The sequence below is a fragment of the Python bivittatus genome, unplaced genomic scaffold (assembly GCF_059951505.1).
Source record: "Python bivittatus isolate LINGU-HERP-01145 unplaced genomic scaffold, Pbiv_v1 ctg000330_np1212, whole genome shotgun sequence".
In the NCBI taxonomy this organism is placed as follows: domain Eukaryota; kingdom Metazoa; phylum Chordata; class Lepidosauria; order Squamata; family Pythonidae; genus Python; species Python bivittatus.
This window is the reverse complement of record NW_028277058.1, coordinates 39,856,390-39,878,754: the sequence shown is the minus strand read 5'-3', so window position 1 is coordinate 39,878,754 and position 22,365 is coordinate 39,856,390.

The window sequence follows — 22,365 nt, the reverse complement described above, 5'->3', positions numbered from 1 at the left end:
CTTATTGGTACACTAGATGCAAGTAGATCTGTGTGCAATTCCCAGATAAAAAGTATCATTGGAAAAAGACCTTAACATCTAGGTAGATTCTATGTTCCCCACCAAAGAAGACCAGGCTAGTTCATGTTTGCTATCCCTTTGCAGAAGAAAAAGATTTAAACAGTATCTTGTTGCTGAAGTAGATTAAACCTGATGGGTCTTATTATTTCTTTCTATGTTTTTATTTAAGGAATATGCATGTTTTAGTTATAAATGTGTAATTTTGCCTTTTCATTATTGAGGATTATTTAAGAAGGCAAAATGACATAGAAATTTATGAAAGAGAAATAATATGGAATCCTCCTGTTCATATTCTTCATCGACTGGCCACAAGACGCATCAAGTTTGGAATAGTCAACATGGCTAATAGTAAACCATTAATAACCTTACTTTCCCTGAAACTATGTTTGAGGTCAAAGCTACAACTTGTACTAGATGAGGCCAATTACAAGGGAAAGGGGAGATTTTTTGGCCTAGAATAAAACTAGCATCAGACAGTTGCACATTTTATTTTTTAAAATATTCAGTTTATGTCTTGCTGGGGGGTGGGGTGACAAAGAGAGCATTTTTTTTAACATTGTCATAATTGTTTTATTTTTATAATGGGTTCATATGGGAATTATGAACCTGGGCCACTCTGGATCTTCCACACTTGAAAGTGGATGCCATCTAGAGTTTCACCAATCCTAGTTCACACCTGAACAACTATAGTATACATGCTCTCTATTCCTATAGAGATTTTTTAACCATTTTAAGTAATGGTCCCAAGCACAATGCATTTTAGTAGTTTAAACTAGAAGATACTGCAACTGTATTATTACTGCATTGCAGTACTGTATTTTTTTCTTTTTTTTAATGTTTTTACTTGAGTGCCACCCAGAGTTGTTGAGAGTCATGCGGCATACACATTTAATAGATGATAGATAGATAGACAGACAGACAGACAGATGTGATCTTCACTTTAGAGAACGTAACAGGGCTATTGAAAAGTTCAGATGCTTTGTTTCACTGAGGTTTCCCATGAAGCAACCCTTTGAAGCAACTTTGTACAGCCAATCAATTCCACCCGCTTCTAAAAATGAAGCCAAATATCCATGCTGATGCACTGTGTGTCACTCTTAAGCCCTTTTCCACCAATTCCAGTAGCCAAAACCAGTCTTCCAGTCAGCTACTGGAAGTCCTGGATAAGCTTCCAAATAATGCAAGATGTCATGACAAGACAAATCGTAGTTGTCTGCATCATGATGCACATTGCTGAGACAAAGCACAGCAACTTCACACAGACCTAAATCATAATATTAATAGATTCCACACAAAAAAAATGATGTAGGCAAGTATGGCTTAATACTACATGCTCTCTCCTTATTTAAGAGGCTAATATCTTTATAACTGATGATAAGTTTTTATTCTCTTTTTTCAAATCCCTAGACATAAAAATGAATTCCAAGCAGTTCCAACAAGTTTGTGGAAATAAAAGACTTGTATGAAGGTTAATTGGCTGATAGCATTGGAATAGGACCAATCTAGCCTTCTGTTGGCCTGACAGCACAGACAGAAATGTCAGGGTAGTTCATTATCCTAATATAAAAAGAGCCATGGGAGCATATATCATATGGCAAAGCAGGGGGTTAGCTAGGCCAGAAGTAAAATGTGTCTCTACCTATTGATTTATTATTACATATTGTACATACATATCTATCACACTATTCCCTTTCAGGGTTAGCAATGTTATGCAGAGCATAGAAAAGGAATCCAACCAAAGAACTTAAGGCATAAGATTAAAAAAAAAGAAAAGGAAACGTAGCTAAAACACCATTCCCTCTTCATACATTTCTATCCTTGCAAACCATTCATGCTTCTACCATTTGCATACATCACTTCATACATTATCTTGTTTTTTAAACAAGATAACCAAGAAGTGTAGCAGTATACCTCTTGACGTTTATTGAAGTATATAGAGGTGTAGTGGCAAGATCACGGGACGTGATAACCCTGCTTGATGCTGCACTGGTCAGACCACACCTGGAAAACTGTGTCCAGTTCTGGTCACCACAATACAAAAAGGATGTTGAGGAACTGGAAAGAGTGCAGAGAAGAACAACAAAGATGGCAAGGAGCTTGGAAGCTAAAACCTACAAAGAGTGGTTAAAGGTCTTCTGATACATGCAGGGATATCACAGGGCAGAGGGAGTAGCTTTATTCTCCCTAGCTCCTGAAGGTAAGACAAGAACTAAATGAGTGGAAGCTTTACAGTGAGAGATCCAGACTTGAACTAAGGAGGAACATCCTGACTGTGAGAGCTATTAAGAAAGGAAGAGCCAACTCCTGAAGTTGTGGGTGCTCCATCTTGGGAGGTTTTCAATACAAGACTGGACAGCCTTTTGTCCAGAATGGTGTGAGGATTCCTGTACTGGGCAGAGGGTTGGCCTTGAAAACCTCCAAGGTCCCTTCCAACCCTAGGATTCTATGATTCTAAGCCATCTCAATGTAATTTTGGGGCGTACTCATAACTTGCTTTGGTATTCAATCCACATTCATTCAGCACTCATTCATTCTTAACCCTACCCTGTCTTTTTCTTAACTGCAGACACTTAAGCGTCTCATTCTTACTCCACTCAACTTACATTTATGTTTCTCCTCACATATCCAGCTCTCATTTCCAAGAACTCCACAGGTGAATCCTGAGCTATAGATATTCTCTTCTGTTGGCAATTCATTTCCGATCTCTCTTCTCCTGGAATGGCCCACCCCACCATCTCTTGCCATACTGCCCTCTGTATGTCACTAACATTATTCCCCCCTCTGCCCACCATCCATTTTCCAATATCTTTGGCTATTTTCACCCCCCCCCCCCATCTCAATCACTTACAAGTGCCAGATAATCTCACAACATATCTCACACTTACTCTTCCACCTGGTAGCTACCTATAATCACACACACACATACACCCCTCAACATGTTAGCCACTTCCAATTTATACCTCCCAAACTTCCCCACCATCCTCATCTCACCTTCCTCCCTTTCTCTCTGTCTCTCACTCAGAGAACAGGAGATTTCTTCCTTCCTTCCTTCCATCCCCTCCCCTCCCCTCACCGACACTGACTCTCAAAGTCTTCTAAACCTAATCCACCCAGGATTAAGCAGAACCAAGCCCAATTTTCTTCTACTGGACTTACCCATCCTCCTCTGTGGTCAATATGGTTTATAAATTCTTGACCCAATGCTCTTTCTTCTGGCTTTTTCACCTCACATCATTTGGTTTTCCTTTTTAATTGTCCTTGTTTCTTTCTTGCTCTTACTCCCTGCTTATTCCACTTATTTTACAGTTCTTTCTCCCACCTTTCTCTTTCTCACCAGAGCATCCAAGCAGCTACTTTATCTTTATGCTGCCATCATCTCCACTGGTCCTCATTGGTACTTGAATCTCAAATGGTTACCATAGCTTGCAACAGCATAATATTCACAAATTTAAACATCATTTGGGACAACAGAATATATAGAACTGGCAGATGTCTAGGGAAGCTAGCAAACATACAACTACCTCAGCACCATCTGCATGGACCAAAATTCTTTAATTCACAATTAAACCTTCATTTTCATTCCTCTACATGTATTAATCAACTCCACTCCACAAGATGAAATTATCTTCAATATATCTAGTACAGCCTTTCCCTTTTTCTTAATTTCACAGACACACACCAAATCTATTTTTCTTTCATTTCATTTGTTGATTCATGCTATATACCATTATTCTTCTTATGTTCCAAGTCACAGTCTTCCATATGCCATGGTTGCCACCAGATGGCTCCCATAAATATTGTCTCATCCTGGCTTTTGTCATCTGAAGCTTTCCCATACCCCTAGAAAGACAGAGGCATAGGCTATGTTATCAGTTTGAATTATAACTGTGCCACATGTAGTTTTCCCTGCTTATGATAAGGATGGTACCAGTCAGTATTTTTCCCTGAAACTAGGAGGTAAAAGAAGGTGGTCAGCAAACAAACTGTAATGAGCTTCTGCTCTGGTGAACATCACTTTGACTCTTTCTACAACCTATCATGTTTCTGACTCTGCAGCAATCTTCACTGTCAATACATATTTTAGAAGAGAGCTCTTACACAAGGTATATAAATAAAGAACTGTGAAGGGTTCTCATATCTTTTGCAGCAGCTCATCATTTCCCATACATGTGCTAGGCAATAAATTTCAGACTGCTCGTGTTATTATCTAAACTGTTTGCACAATCCATTCAGTAGACGCAATGTCCAACGTTAGTCGTTGACAGCCTCAGTGGACATTTCTCCCTTTCTGCTAATAAAGGTTATACTAGTCCAATTATTCCAGTAAGGTAATATCAATATGATTGCTAATTATGGCAATTGCATAATGGATCATTAACTACCAATTACGACTTTGTCAAGTGCTTGGCAATTTTATGGAAGAATCACTCAGCATGTCATAGAAAAATTATCCTCTTAGCATCACTGACTTCTTGCCTGCAAATGGAACCTCAAAAATTGGGAATGGGAACGATCAAAAGCTAACTTCCATGTGTAAAAAGAAAGGAGGGGGGTTGCAAAGTAAGTTGTTTCTACAGAGTACAAAAACCAACCCAAGTTAGATAGATCAGTACTATCTAAGCCTGGAATATTAATAAATTATTTTATGCATTTCTGTTTAAAAGAAAGCCCCATATTTTCTCTTATATGAGGGTACAGAGGACCGAAGCCCAAACTTCCAAGATTTTTAGAAAGCAGTTTTGCCCACACAGATAAAACAGTCTGAGCATAAGGGTGACATTGATACATTTTTCTTCTAATTGAAAGTATTGCCATTTTTATAGCTACCCTGGAGAGTCTCAGTAGGTCTCATTTCATTTGAATAAATTATTAATTTCATTTAATAAGTATCATCCACCAGCCTGAAGTCAGATTTTGTTTTCCTTATTCAAAATTTACATGGGGGCCCTCGCCTGTGAGTGGTACTGATAAGGATTGTTTTTTTAAAAAATGCTAGATGGCTGTTCATTTTTCAAACACAAGGAGTTAATGTCTATTCCAAAGGAGCAAACTCAGATAGGATTTAACCATTGCTAAATGTCATAAATTAAAGGGCAAAACAAACCCAAGCATAGAGGGGGAGAGAGAGAGAGAGAGGGAGGGAGGGAGGAAGGAAGGAAGGAAGGAAGGAAGGAAGGAAGGAAGGAAGGAAGGAAGGAAGGAAGGAAGGAAGGAAGGAAGGAAGGAAGGAAGGAAGGGTCTAATGTTCTTTGGAAGCTCCTTGCAGACCTTCTTGTTTAATATTCAAGAAGAATGCAATTCAAAATGCTTTTTCAAATGTATGAGAACATGCAACTGAGCCTTCCCTAACCTGGCACTTTCCAGGTGTTTTAGGATGACATTCCTCAAAATCATTGGATCATGCTGGCTGAGAATTCTGAGAGTTATAGTCCCAATATATCCAGAGGCAGCAGACTGTGGAATGGTGAACTCTCCTTTTTAAACCTCTCTTCTACATAAATGATTACTGATACAAAAGTTTGTTGTGTTGCAACAAACATCTTTTGTTTGTTGTGTTGCATCTTGCCATCCAATGCCTCGCTGAGAACAAGAAGAGAAGAGGAGTTTCCCTGAAAGGCAGCTTAGACCCCACCAAAAATGCTCTACTGTAATAGATCCCCTCCCTTCATAGATCACTGCTGTGTCGTGGCGAAGGGGTTCACATAACTCAATGAAGCCATGAGCTATGCCATGCAGGGCCACCCAAAATGGACAGGTCATGGCGGAGAGTTCTGACAAAACGTGGTCCACTGGAGAAGGAAATGGCAACCCACTCCAGTATCCTTGCCAAGAAAACCCCATGAACAATATCAAAAGGCTAAAAGATATGACGCCGGAAAATGAGCCCCTCAGGTCAGAAGGTGTCCAATATGCTACTGGGAAAGAGCAGAGATCAATTCCAAGTAGATCCAGAAACAGTGAAGCAGCTGGGCCAAAGCTGAAAGGACGCTCAGTCATGGATGTATCCGGAAATGAAAGAAGGTCCGATGCTGTAAAGAACAATATTGCATAGGAACCTGGAATGTAAGATCTATGAATCAGGGCAAGCTGGATGTGGTCAAACATGAGATGACAAGATTGAAGATTGACGTCTTGGGAATCAGCTAATTAAAATGGACCGGAATGGGTGAATTTAATTCAGGTAACCATTATATCTACTACTGTGGGCAAGAAACCCTTAGAAGAAATGGAGTTGCACTCATAGTCAATAAGAGAGTGGGAAAGGCAGTAATGGGGTACAACCTCAAAAACGACAGAATGATCTCAGTGCGTATCCAAGGCAAACCATTCAATATCACAGTCATCCAAGTCTATGCCCCAACCACTGATGCTGAAGAAGCTGAAGTTGGCTGCTTCTATGAAGACCTACAACACCTTCTAGAACTAGCAGCAAAAAAAGATGTCCTTTTCATCATAGGGGATTGGAATGCTAAAGTAGGAAGTCAAGGAGTAATCGGAATAACAGGCAAGTTTGGCCTTGGAGCACAAAATGAAGCAGGGCAAAGGCTAATAGAATTCTGTCAAGAGAATAAGCTTGTCATAGCAAACACTCTTTTCCAACAACACAAGAGACGACTCTACACATGGACATCACCAGATGGTCAATACCGAAACCAGATTGATTACATACTTTGCAGCCAAAGATGGAGAAGCTCTATAAAGACAGCAAAAACAAGACCAGGAGCTGACTGTGGCTCAGATCATGAGCTTCTTACTGCAAAATTTAGGCTTAAATTGAAGAATGTAGGGAAAACCACTAAACCACTCAGGTATCACTTAAATCATATTCCTTGTGAGTACACAGTGAAGGTGATGAATAGATTTAGGGGATTAGATTTGGTAGACAGAGTGCCTGAAGAACTATGGACGGAGGTCTGTAACATTGTACAGGAGGCAGCAACTAAAACCATCCCAAAGAAAAAGAAATGCAAGAAAACAAAGTGGCTGTCTGATGAGGCTTTACAAATAGCTGTGGAAAGAACGAATGCAAAAAGCAAGGGTGAAAGGAAAAGATATATCCAACTGAGAATAGCAAGGAGAGATAAGGCCTTCTTAAATGAACAATGCAAAGAAATCGAGGAAAACAATAGAATGGGGAAGACTAGAGATCTCTTCAAGAAAATTGGAGATATCAAGGGAACGTTTTGTGCAAAGATGGGCATGATAAAGGACAAAAAAGGCAGGGACCTAACAGAAGCAGAAGCAGAAGAGATTAAGAAGAGGTGGCAAGAATACACATAAGAACTATACAAGAAAGATCTTAATGTCCCTGTTGTCCACACTGGTGTGGTCACTGACCTTGATCTGGACATCCTAGAGAATGAAGTCAAGTGCGCCTTAGGAAGCATTACTAACAACAAAGCTAGCAGAGATGACAGTATTCCAGCTGAGCTATTTAAAATACTAAAAGATGATGCTGTTAAAATGCTGCACTCAATATGCCAACAAGTTGGGAAAACACAACATGGCCACGGGATTGGAAAAGGTCAGTTTATGTTCCAATTCCAAAGAAGGGCAATGCCAAAGAATGCTCAAACCACTGCACAATTGCACTCATTTCACACACTAGCAAGGTTATGCTCAAACTCCTACAATCTAGGCTTCAGCAGTATGTGAACCGAGAACTACCGGATGTACAAGCTGGGTTTCGAAGAGGCAGAGGAACTAGAGATCAAATTGCCAACATTCGCTGGATCATGGAGAAAGCACGAGAGTTCCAGAAAAACATCTACTTCTGCTTCATTGACTATGCAAAAGCCTTTGATTGTGTGGATCACAACAAACTGTGGCAAATTCTTAAAAAGATGGGGGTACCAGACCATCTTACCTATCTCCTGAGAAATCTGTATGCGGGCCAAGAAGCAACAGTTAGAACCAGTCACGGAACAACCGATTGGTTCAAAATAGGGAAAGGAGTACGACAAGGCTGTATACTGTCACCCTGCTTATTTAACCTATATGCAGAGTACATCATGAGAAATGCCAGGCTGGAAGAATCACAAGCCGGAATTAAGATTGCAGGGAGAATCATCAATAACCTAAGATATGCAGACGATACCACCCTAATGGCAGAAAGTGAAGAAGAACTAAAGAGCCTCTTGATGAGGGTGAAAGAGGAGAGTGTGAAAGCTGGCTTGAAACTCAACATTAAAAAAACTAAGATCATGGCATTTGGACCCATCAATTCCTGGCAAATAGAAGGGATAGAAATGGAAGCAGTAACAGACTTTATTTATTTGGGCTCCAAGTTCACCGCAGATGGAGACTGCAGCCATGAAATTGAAAGACACTTGCTCCTTGGGAGGAAAGCTATGACAGACCTAGACAGCATATTAAAAAGCAGAGACATCACCTTGCCAACAAAGATCTGCATAATCAAAGCTATGGTTTTCCCAGTAGCAATATATGGCTGTGAGAGCTGGACCATAAGGAAGGCTGAGTGCCGAAGAATTGATGCCTTTGAATTGTGGTGCTGGAGATGACTCTTAGGAGTCCCTTGGACGACTAGAAGGTCAACCCCATCAATCCTAAAGGAAATCAACCCTGACTGCTCATTGGAAGGATTGATACTGAAGCTCAAGCTCAGATACTTCATCCACCTAATGCAAAGAGAGGACTCTTTGGAAAAGACCCTGACGCTGGGAAAGATTGAAGGCAAAAGGAGAAGGGGACGGCAAAGGATGAGATGATTAGATAGCATCACTGAAGCAATGAACATGAAATTGAGCAAACTCCGGAAGGCAGTGAAGGACAGGAAGGCCTGGCATGATATGGTTCATGGGGTCATGAAGAGTCGGACACGACTAAACGACTAAAGAACAAGAACAATAGGTCCCCATATTTTCTTATTGCAATATGCCAACACTGTGTCTTTGTCTATCCTTAGCCCATATCTTAGAATCTATTGCAACAGCCATTGTTTCAAATGGAAGGTTTGGGCAGCTCCAGTTTCTAAGTATGTAATAGTACAATAATTTTGTATAGGTGCAACTGAAAACAAACTTTGACTATCAGCTGACATTGATATTTAATAAACACTGAGCATATTTGGAAAGGTAGCCACAATTTGATTGCAAATGTATAAAGTAAAGTCTTTCAAGTCCAGTGTGGATGTACTGTGTAGTTTCCTTGGCAATAGCACAGGAGTGGTTTCTCATTGCCTTCTGGGATATTTTTTCATGTACACAATCTAGCCTGTATCCCTCATATTTCCTAGTGGTCTCCCATACTAATATTAACCAGCTCTAGCTTTGCTTAGTTTTTCAAGATCGCCCATAAACCACACAAATAATATGAAATCATACAAGTAATAGAAACTTTGCTAATCCTCCAAGTACCACAAAAATGGCAAACCTGCATGGATCAAAAGGAGGAAGGCAATAATAATTCTATTTTTATTTGACATGAATAGTTTAATTATCATGGTGTGAAGGCTTGAGCCTCTGTACTTCATGGTCAGCATTGATTTACCTTCACTTGAACTAAGTGAATATTTAAATGGTAATTTCACTTTCCTGCAACTTGGAGGCAATAAATGGATTCTCATTTGCATTTAACACATTTTATTCAGCACATTTATAGAGAAGGTGACTGGATTATGCTCCAGAACATTTGAAATATAATTTGCAATAACAAAATGGCACTGACAAGTATGAAAAGATATAACATGGCTAATATTTCTCCTTTTTTGCAAACTCCTCCTTGCATTGTTTTAAAAAATCATTTCCAACACATTCTATGAGATGTGAGTGTCTGTATCTGAAGCTGGTCAGATGGTCAGAACTTACAAGTCTTGTGACCACCAGGCATGATCATTCCTCCTTTGAAAGATAAACACAGTGTGTCAAAAAACCAAAAAGGATACAGCATTCAAGAACCATCATGTTGCTTTGCATTTTAATTCCTTCACCTCAAACTGATAAGACTACTTAGAAAAGAGTGCAAGAATGGAAGTCTTTGGTGACCCTCCATCTACTGCAAGCCATACTTTGAGAAAAGCTGTAAGGGAGGGAGGGGAGAGAATGAGATCTGGACATTGAACAGCTCGGTGTATGGATGTGAGCATTTATGAGAGTGGGAATTTGATCTGAGCAATGATTAGTGAAGCAGATTTTACAGCTATAACAGACAGGAGATTTATTTACAGGAAGTGCATTGTAAGGATAAGCAAAGCCTGGCACCTAGCTAGCTACATTCTACCAAGAAGATTCAAAGAGTATGTGCTCTGTGCACGTATGCCTGGGAAGAAAGGTAGATGGAAGTGAGCTCAGATTAGCAATCTCTTCGGCAAAGAATAGGCAGAGTGAGAGGCAAAGAAGGGATACAAAATAAATTCTTAACTATTACATCCTACTGTCTCCTTGTGGTCAGTAGATCATGGGCTGCTGAACGGTTTGTGCCACTGAATTTACAACTCCAACACACTTTCTCAATGGCTTGTGTGGCTACCCACAATTGCCATAATCTCTTAAAAGGTTCTGGGTTGATCTCTGGGCAATGGCTTAATGAATGCATCTGCCAACATCTATTCTGATGGGCAGGTCAATGAATCCTTCTGGAGCATCTCAGACATAGCAGTGCCTGACTTCTATGTGCTTTGTCCTTGATATAGTTTTGTCTCTTTGGAAGAGATGAATATACTCTTGATTCCTCAAACAGGAATGTTGGCTTTGACATATCTATCCCAAAGTCAGTTAACTATTTATGTAGCCACACTGTTCTGCCCCCATTGCCTTTTGGCCCAGTCTGTAGACAATAGGAACAGAAAACACAATATCTTGGCATAGTTGTGCTGCAGATACAGACTCTGGTTTGATGGATGAAAAGGAAACTATCAATGGCTTTTTGTTTGCCCAACCTACACCCCCTTATAAGAACAGATGTTTGCATGTGGACTTCCACTCTATCGTGTCTTCTGCCCAGTCTGCAAAAGACAGACATAAGCTATCCAAGTAGCCACCAGTTAGGGGTTGCTGTTGGCTGTCAGTCTGAGATCTATATGTGCATCACTCTTTAGGTATCTGCCCATCCTCTTTACCCCTAATCCAGTGCCTTTGGGCTGGTGTGCTCACTTTTTTATACAGGATTCTGACTATTGCAGCAATGTTTGGCCTTGTCATGGTTGCTAAGTACAGGAGCTTCCCATATGCCATCCTGTATTTGTCAGTTTCAGGCAGGGCTCATGATTGGCATGATTATTTTAGGAAGTCAGTTTCCATAGGTTTGCAGGCTTCATTGGCTTCAGTTAGCCCTAGGAATTAATCTTTTTCTTTTTCAATCTGGATGCCAAAGTTGTGGGAGATGCTTCCCAGTTCTTTCATCTCTATTTCCTTGCTGAGATTCTTTCTAATCTCTTGGCTATCCTTAGCTTGGTAGCAAATAACTAAATTATCCACACTCATGAGAATATACGTCCATCTGTCATTTCTGAATCTGGAATAGACATGATCAGTTTTACCCAGCATGAAGTTTTGCTTGACATCTGGTCCACCTTCTCATTCCAAGCTCTAGCAGCTTGCTTCAAGCTGTAGATACTCTTCTGAAGCTTGCATACTAGATCTTTCTTGATCTGATTCCTGAAATCTAGGTGGCTGTTGTATGTAAATGTCTTCCTTAATTTCTTCATGCAGGAATGCAGCTTTCTATCAAGGTGATATACATGCATGTATCTTGCTGCTGTTACGTTGAGCAGTGTCTTTAAAGATATATGCTTGACTACTGAAACAACATCCCTTGTAATCCTCATCATATTTCTGAGTGTATCCTTTGGCCAACAGTCTTACTTTATAACACTAGGTATCCCTTTCTGCATCATACTTGGTCTTGAAAACCCACCAGAACTTCTATTTCAGGAGCATTTTCACCCTGAATGACTAGAGAAAGAATACTGGTCCTTCCAGCTTCTCCACGGACTGAAACTTTCTTCCATGAAAGTTTTCTGCTTTCTTTTCCAACCTTTCTTTTATTTCATGGGCTGGCTCACCCTTTCTTCCTCCTCTATAGAAGCTTTAAGCATTTATGTCAGTTGTTGAGTCCATATCCCTATTCAAGACTGAAGCATTCTATGTGTGCATACAAGTGTTCCCTGAGAGTGGGAATCTGATCTGAGCAATATTTAGTGAAGCAGGTTTTATAAATATAACATAAATAAGATTTATTTACAGGAAATGCATTACAGGGATAGGTAAAGCCTAGCACCTAGCTAATTATACCATCCAGGAGAAGAGTCAAAAGAGCATGTGCTCCATGAGTCTGTGCTTGGGAAGAAAGCAGAAGGTAGTGACTTCACATTAGCAAATTCTTAGACAAAGAGCAGGCAAAGTGATAGCCCAAGAGGGGACATAGCATAAATCCTTAACTCTGTCTACACCCTATGTCTCCTTGTGGTCAGTAATCATAATGGTCAGTACTGATGAGTCAGTGCCACTGGATTCACAACTCCAACAGATAGCATGGATAGGCAGCCTGTATCATTATTTTTGTAGCTTCCAGAGTCCTCCAAGATTACACCACTAACGTTCAGTGTAATGTACTAATTTTGGTGGTGCCATTCTTTGTTTCTTTCAATCAAAATTGGTAAGTCTGATGCCCCAGTTCTGAGTAAAACACTAACTGAAAAAAGTGGACCTAAAAATTCTAGTAATGTCATTATATCACCATCATGTCGAGGAGGAGGAGGAGGAGGAGGAGGAGGAGGAGGAGGAGGAGGAGGAGGAGGAGGAGGAGGAGGAGGAGATGATTTGAGCTGACCCAGATTTTAACAGTTAACACAGTTATCATAATTTGTCATTGCTTTCAACGGATCCTCAATCAACACCATCTGAACAGAATCCTTAATTGTTGCAACCTTCAGAGAAACATTGGTATCACAATCTGAAGAGAAACCAAGTAATCTTTTATGCTGCCCTACACCCATCTAATGCTCCTACCCCTTTTTTTAGATGTTTATACACTTCTATATATACTTTCTGTTTTAATATCTTCTAGCTTTTCATAACTTTTTTCTTTTTTCTTTTTTAAAAACTCTGATGTATCTATGCTTTTTAATTGACTGTGTCCCACCCTCCTTATGGTCTATGACTGTAATAAAGATTTGATTTGATTGTATTCACAAATTATCTTGCAGGATTATCTGCTGGACTATCATTCCCATCACCGTCTTCTTTAGAGATGGAAGTTTAGGCACATATATTAGGAAAAGGTGATTGGGAGGCTAGTTGTCAGACTTCCATTTGGAGAACAGCATGGGAGGTTTTGAGTGACATAGAACATAAACATAGACTGCATATTAATAAATCATGTGCATATTATTAGCACTGTATATCGTCACTAGCATATAATGTATATCATTATATAATGGTAAAGCATAATATGTAGTTTTATGCCATGTATTTGAATGGCCATGTATGAAAGATGGAATATTTAAGTAGATCAAAAGGCAGAAAGATTTTCTCAGGAAGATTTTAGTTTATTCAATATGTGGAGAAATACCAGAATGGAGACATGAAAGAGATATAGCAAAAAATGGTTCCCAAAACAGCAGATGGTTCCTTTGTGAACTACTTGAGGCAATGGCATTCTGATAGTATGCCAGAGTATGTGAGAAAAGTGTCAAGATGGGACCAGCCAAGTTTTGAAGGGCTGGTCAGCTGTTGTTGGAAAATATAAAAATGTATGGGAACTGTTGTTTATGGTATCTATCACATAGAAAGAAGCGCTGCCTCAATTCTTCTAGGACTCAAAACTAGCCTTCCCACACACACTTGGGAGTATGAACTTATGAATGTTAAATGAGCTTTTAGTTCAGAAAGTGAACAATATAAGTTGTACCCTGTTTTTGTTGATATACAAGTAGTCTTCACTTAGCAACCACAATTGGGACTGGCAACTCAGTTGTTAAGCGAAGTGGTCACTGTGAAACCACTACTGTGCTTCAGCTTTCCTTTGCTTTACAGACCTGCGAAAGTTGTAAATGCGAGGATAGATCGTAAAGTTACTTCTTTATCACTGTTGTAACTGCCAACAGTCACTAACCGAGGCAGTCACCAAACAAGGACTACCTGTATATCTGAGTCTCTGGATAAAAAGAATAAGTGGAATAGGAATGGCCCTTAAAGTGACAAAAGTAATGGTCATCAAAGGCTTTGATGGCACCCCACCTAAAGCATCAAATCACCTAATTTCTTCCCACAACCCTATTGCTCAACTCATCAATAGGCTCAGAAGATTAGGATGATCATGCAGTGGAAATCTGAAGAAAGAATTCTTCACTTCCTATGCAAATGGATATACCTAATCTTCTAAGGCTGGGATGGTATTGTGTAGGTCTCAGCAGCAGCATCTCTTTTTTTCCTGAAAATTCAGAGCTCACACCACACACATCTTATGCCACTGAGATCTGTCACCAAAACATTGAAATTCGGTGCTAAAATGAACCAATAAATAAATAAATAAGTAAGAAACAAGCCAGAGGCATTCAGCCATTTTTAGGCAAAAATATATTACTACAAATCAGCAATTTTGCTGACAAATTTTGGCAACGCAATCTAAGAATGTTCTAGCAGCAATAGAAACTGAAACCACAACCAGTCATAGGTTGCTCGTTTGACACATTTACAGTGCATAACCCACACTTGCAGTCTGCAGTAGTTTCCTTCTTCTGCTGTAAAGCAGAGGAGAAAAAAATATACACTCGTTTAGAAGTTACAGCAGTGTAATGTAACAGCCCCATCAGTCTTAAAAATGTAAACCTGAAAATCCAGCTTCAGCACAGAGCTTCAGGCTACATGATCTTGACCTATACCCTAACTACTTAATCCTTTCACACATCTCCACTCAAGTTTATACATAGTTCTACCTGAAAAAACGCTCCTGTGATTCCCATTGTGAATTGATTGTGGGGAGGGAGTGGGAAATAGTAATGGTATAATTTACATATCCAGTAAACACATGGCTATTATGCTGTGGGTATTAAAAAGATATTTCTGTCGGGAAATTCATTACTGGATGGCTGTTTGCCAGTATCAAATTTAGTTTAGAAAAAATGCAAAGAGAGAATGGAAATCTGTCCATTTATAGCATTAATCAGCAAATATGACCTTACTTTACTGGCACAAAATGGAAGTAACGGAAATGTAAGTGCAGCAACCATCAAGCTAATAGTGCACTAACTCAATAAAGAGCATCATTTAAGAGCCATCTTTAAAATAAAAGTAGTCATAATAATGCTCTTCTCATCTATCTTTTTCCAAAGTCTACAAATGGCAAGTGCATTTTAGCACTCAAAAGAACATAGGAAGACTTGCTGGATCAGACCAAAGATCTATCTACTGCAGCCTTCTGTTTCCTACAATACCAACTGAAGCCCTGTGGGAAGCTGTCAAGCAGGACATGGGAGAAACAGTGCTCTCCCATAATCATTTATCAGAGGTCTGCTTCTATTTCAGGAAGTAAAAATATACAGTCATCATCAAGTTAGAGTTTTCTGTACCTCTTTGTTGCCATCTAGTGGTTGTCCAGAATTTTGCAGTCCATCATGACTAATGTTTCATAGATATGCTCCATGGATTTGTCTAATGCCATCTAAACCACTGGTCATCATTGCAGATTAAGGAGGCCAATTTCATAATTTTATTATGCGTTTTGTGTAGAAGTACTTTCTTTTGTCTATTTTGCATTGTCATCAATTCACCCTGCTTCCTTGCTTCCTGCCCAACGTTTTTTCCTATACTAAATAGCCCCAATACTTTGGATGTTAGATAATTCCCAAGAAAAGGAGGAAATGTAACATAAAAAGAAGGCAAAATGGAAATAGATTTTCATAATATTCGCATATAGTATTTTAAAAGTATCAATACAATACAAAAATGCTGCAAATCAAATAAAAATGCTGTCCAGCTCACCAGAAGGAAGACAATACCTTGATGGCTGGGGTATTTACTTTGTCTGCAATCCAGATAACATTACTGGTGATTAACTTCAAGGCCCATAGTCCCCTTTGTTCTTTTTTTTTAATCCTTAAATTATATTTGGACTGAACAACCTTCCTTCCAATTGAGGAAGACACCCTAAACTAGGTTGTGTGGGGTTGCTAAGCCCCAAATAGTATAAGGTTTGAGAAACAAAATCCAAGAGTTGCAGTTTTCTTTTTCTTTTCTTTTTTTGTCAACACATCAAACTCACATCAACATCTGAGAAAATTGCTCTGTTATATTGAATATATTTCTTTCCCATGTCTAATCTCAGTCCCCTACAATTCCTTTATTAGATTTATATTATTTGTGTTTTAGAACGTCTTAACATTAACCAAGTATTTTTGTTAATGTTACATTGCTAAAAGTTATTATAACATTTCCACACCCCACTTCTGTGCAATGAGACATTTCAGAACTGCTAGTATTTCCCTGGGCCTCAGTTTTCTCAGATGAACATTGCAAGAATCTAATGCTACTTCTGTACAGTATTCTCCATTAACCTGAGATCACATTGCCAAAATGGTCAGACTTTTAGAATTTGGGTTTTTTTAAGATTCAGAATGTGTCAGCCCTTCAAGGTGGTTCAGACCAGGAAACCAAAACCAAGAATACTATTACCTTTATTGTAAGGTTACAGTAACAGAATCTTGCAAATCTGAAAGCGCTTCCCCCCTCCCCTGCCTCGGAAGGATCAATTTTAAAATGCTTTCTACACTCCCAGTCCAGCTTTGGACTCAGATTTCTCTTATCAGATCACTGACTAGGCTGCGGCTTTCCTCCTGTCTCTCAAGGTTATTCTCACATCCCATTACAGAATGGGAGTGATTTTGCCCCCCAGGGGACCCCCATTCCATTCCTACCTTGAACCTGCCCCCCCAAAATGAGCTGAAACAAGAAAAGTTGGGTGGTTGTGGATGTGTGAGGTTGGGAATGTTTCCCCCCATAGACCTGTTTCCATTTCCATCATGAAACCCATCAAAATATTTAAAAAGAGGAGTTAGAAATAATCGATTGCACCCTTTGACCTACACTGCAATGCAGGATGGCATCTTGCTGACCTTCAAAAGTTGACCTGGGGCTACCAACTGCTCAGAGAGTTGTACAGAATGCAACTCTCTTTCTTTTCTCTCGTTAAGCGGATTAGAAAGCAGTATGTCAGGGATGTGCAATTTCTGTCAGCTCATCCATTTTGCCTTCAAACCCACCAAAGCACAATAAAAATTAAAAAATGGATTGAATCTTTTTGTCCCGCTAGCTCACCAAAACCCTGGGGGACCACATGTAGTCTACTGGCCACATTTTTTGCATCCTTGCAAAACACAGTGCTAATGCACTCCTCTCAGCCTGGTAATACAAATACAAATCCATTCAAATAACTTGTGGGTGTATCCAAGACTGGGCCAAATCATGTCTTCTTGGGGTCATGGAAAGATAACTGATATTCTTAGCTGCCCCTGAGGCCCTAAGACATATTAACTCTCAGAAGTATAAAGGAGAACACGGGAACATCCAGGTTAAGGCTTTAGTTAAACCTCAGCTCCCTCTGTAATGTTTCCACTAGTTAACTCTCTAAGGACAGGGTTTGTTATAAGCCATGTTCACTATTTACACAAACAGAAATGTATACAAATTCAAAAATAAATAAAATGGCATTTTCCTTCTCATGTGAATAAACCCATCCCATTTTAAAGTGATCGTTTGCCATAAGGCAGAGCAATTTTCTGCCCCAGTTCTGCTGGCTGAGAACAGAGGGGAGGAAAGAGATAAGGAAGCTCTAGCAACAGACAGGAGAGGCCTTCTTGAAAGCTCCAGTTACAGCTATGGAAATCTACCAAAAATAAAATATAAATTAATGCAGTTAATTTTCTTTCCTTCCCCCCATCTCTACACCTATTGGATTTAGTAAGGAAAATTTATTTTTAACTGGCATGAAACATTATTAAATAAATGAAAGAAATGATATGCATAAATAAATAAGCAAGCACTGTACAATATATAACCTAGCACTTCTCTGAAACTCTGGAAAACCTGTCAGATTTCTGGTAATGTATTGTAATACAGTGCTGTTAATGCAGTACAGTAACTTTTGTCCATTTATATTTTTAATCTGCATACAACTGGGTATTGCATCATACAGCAGATAGGATGAAATCTTCTGCAATGAGAGTAGGATTTCATTCTTTGATGTGAAAGTAAGAGTATTAAACCTATATATCCCCATTTTCATGTATGAGATGCTGAAGGTTATTGTCCTCTCTATTAACAGACTCCAATGGTGAGTGATACCAGAAATGGAACCAAAAATAGAAACATGAAGATAGAAGCATGAAGAAAGCTTCAGCAAGCACAGGCTGGTATTTATAGAATACAGGAGGAAAGGGAAAAGAAAGAAAAGAAAGAAAGAAAGAAAGAAAGAAAGAAAGAAAGAAAGAAAGAAAGAAAGAAAGAAAGAAAGAAAGAAAGAAAGAAAGAGAAGAGAGAGAGAGAGAGAGAGAGAGAGATCAGGGTAAAATGGGGATGCTCAAGACTACAGAATATTTGGCATTAAAAAAATAAAAAGCCGGTAGCAGTGAGGATGGAGGGGGATGCCATTCCTGGAGGAATTAATTGACTGGCTGGAATTCTAGACACAAGGATTACCTAACAAAACATAGGACACATGCCAACTGCTTTGATCTTGGAGTCATGGCTGAAGCAGCTTGCATAAATAGATGGAATAATGGGCCTTGCATACATTCAAGGATTAATCAAGCAGAGAACAGTATCAGGTTGCTATAAAATATGGCTCTCCTATCTGGGCTACAAAATTCTAGATGTTCCACAGACAGCAGCAAAATACCTAAAGTTTTTGGTATCTCTTTGGTATCAAGTCATCTCCATCTTCAGACTGGAGAAGGTACAACTATATAAAGGCTCTCTCAAAGCTTGTTGGGAAGAAGTAAGAAAGTGGTCATGCATGTTCAGCTCTGCAAAAAATAGAACTGTTTCTGTTCTACCTAAAATGTACAGACTCCTTGCCTAGTGAAAAACAAGATTAATCAACTGGGCAGTCTTGTTATTAATAAAGCAGTGTGTAATTTCAGCTGTTGTATTCAACATCAAATGTCACTCAAAACCAATTTGGTTCAAATTACCCAACTAAGGATTAAGAATAGAAACTCAAGCAATACAGTTTCCTTCAAAGTTCTTCCCCCAGGCCTTGATGGGGGTGGGCTTTGATTGTTTTGTCTCCATGGGTGGGGGAGAAATCTGGTTTCATTCCCTCCAGATGACACTGTTGTTTGGTGGGTTATGTTGGGTTTTTTATTGCTTTTATATGTGAAGCTGCCCAGATTTGGAGTTGGGCAGCCTAGAAATGTGAAATATAAATGAATTTGATTGACTGACTGATTGATTGATTGATTGATTGATTGATTATGTACCATCAAGTCCATGTTGATTGTTAGCAACCACATAGATAGATTTTCTCCATGACAATCTGTCCCTAACATGTTCTTTCAGGTCTTCCAACAGTGCACTCATCCCCACTGTAACTGCTGCTTTTTGTCCTCTTCTTCTCTTTCCTTCTGCCTTTCCCAGCATTAGAGTCTTCTCCAGAAAGCTAAGTTTTTGCATAAAGTGTCTGAAGTAGGATAATTTGAGCCTGGTCATTTGTGCCTCAAGTGAGAACTCTGGGTTGCTTTGTTCAATGAGCCATCAGTTTGTTTTCTTGGTTGTCCGTGGTATTCTCAGGAGTCTTCTCCAACACCAACGTTCAAAAACATAAATACTCTTCCTATACTGCTTCTTTGAAGTCCAGCTTTTGTTTCCATAGAGTGTTATAGGGAATACCATGGCTTGCACTATTCTGATCTTTGTAGTTAATATAAATGAATTAATGTAAATAAATCAGTAAATACAGTGAGGTATTCTCCATTGTTGTACCATCCTCCATGATGCCTTGGTACAGGCTCCAGTGTCAGCTATAATGTTCCTTTTTCCCTTCTTCCAATTTTCTGATCCCTAACCAAGACCTAAACAAGAGTTTTTGAAAATCGGAAACTTTCAGTGCTATGTGTCACTGAAAGTTAATTGACTTAATAAAGGTATGGCCTTCTTTGAGTTTGTTTTGTTTTTGTTTGTTTTTCATGGTGTGTGTGGCTGCTATTGCTTTTTACAGGCAATATTTCTATATTCTGTATTGCTTAGAAAATAGCAAAATTAGCTATTCTAGGAAATGGGGGAAATCACCTTGGTTTTGATTTCTTCAATGCGAAAATGCAGAAAAACTCACAAACCCATCTCTAGATCTTGGGACCTTGAAAGCAGCCATAAACAAAAGACAAAATAACATGATCAACACAGCACTCAGACATATTTAAATAGAGCTTCATACTCTCCTAACTAGAAGAGAGAAAATGACTGATTTATTAATTGTTCAGCCAATTTACATTCATTTTTCCCTTGTCAACCAAATAATTGCTATCACACGTGTGAGCACAATCCTGTTTATGGACAGTGTGGTAACATTTCTTTTTCTGTATATTTGATCAATTGCTTCAGTCACCAGCTTCTTCAAGAAAGCAAATGCTACAAAAGTCACTGAAAATTATCTCTAGAGTTTCCTTCAAGGTTTAAATTATGGGTCCAGGACTTGTGGTCCTCTAGATGTTATTGGGCCCTAGTGTCTACCAGTCCTACCCAAGATGGCCAATGGCCAGGAATGATGGGAACTGTTATCCAATGATATTTAGAGGCTACCTGTTAAGCATTCCCAGCCTTAGGAATAGTTGATTTCTCCTCAGAATAATGACTGGGAGCTGTTGTGCTTATACAAGCCATAGGATTTTAAAAACAAAAACTAGAAGCAGGAGAATTTAAAAGTATTTGTCAGTTGTTAGTTTTATTGACAGTCCTCTGTCCAAAAATCATTTTTATACTGCATTTGTGTGTTCTCTTTTGAGAGATATCGATAGAGATATTGGTTGCAGAAGAATTGCCATGTTAATCTCTTGCAACACAAACAACAAAAAGTAACTGTGGCATCTTAAAGATCAACCAATTTATTATCACACTGATTTCATGGATAAAATCCATTTTATATACATAGATAGACCTAGATAAGAGCCATGAACACTATTCAGGAGAGAGATTCCAGTAACTACTAAGTTCTCATAGGTGAAAACAAACCAGATTGCTTATTTATGAGGGTGTACCTGGCTGAGCACTGACTCATTTTTGAGTAAACATGCTGTCACAGGCTGTGCATGGAGGCCCAGGATGTGGCAGATGAAGCCCTGCTGGATTGTATGGAAGGATCATTAAACCTTCCACCCCCTACCTTTACTGCCCCCTCCCCACAACTCCTGAGAAGTTCTATTTACATATTTTATTTATTTAAAAGATTTGTATGCCCACCCATCTTAGAGTACAGCTCTGGGCAGCTCACAAGAATAAAACCATAAAGCAGCAAAAAGCCATAAAAACATTAAAAAATCTAATGTGTTAATGTTGCCACCAGCCACTTTTCTGCAGAGAAATTCCTTTCTGACATTCCTAACTCAGGAGGACACAACCGATGATCTTTCTTCAGTAGTTTGACTGGATAGAAAGACAGATGCTAAAGACCAGTGTCACTGATTCCATAAAAATGCAAGTCTTTACAACACATAGCAAGGCTAAAGAACTACAAGGAAGTTGAAAGGGGCAAAAAGGAGAAAAGATGAACTATTGCTTCTGCAGAAATTGATCTCAAGTCAGTTGCACCCTCTGCCCAGGATCTCCCACAACAAGCACACACAGACCGAAGTACTACAGCTCAGATCACAGTTCACAAAATACAGTTGTACTGAAACTGCAGTTAGTTGGACTTGTCCTTAGTTGTGTAATTATCTGATCACCAACCTAGATTTCTATGAATTGAGCTTCTTTTTTTTACCTAGCTTTCAGACAGCATCAATGAAGAGCTCTGATAGAAATTTAAGGCAAAAGCTAAATGAAGCCAACCCTCTTTTCTTTTCAAAATCCCACCTGAGAGGAGAAAACTCTTGCTCCTCCTTGGCTGTTCACGCTTTGATTTTTGCACACTTCAGATGTCTCTGACTATGTCCCTGGATTGACAGGTTAGGTTTTCCTTTTGCTATTTCAGTGTTGGACCCCCTTGTAATGGAATTTCCCCCCATTCAGTACACATTCATTGGGTCGCACTAAGGTGGGGAGGGGAGTTCAACCAAGTAGCCAACACTTAACATGCAGATTTGAAAAGCAAAACTGTAGTTGCATTTGGCTTTTATAATGAATTAATTGTCAGAAG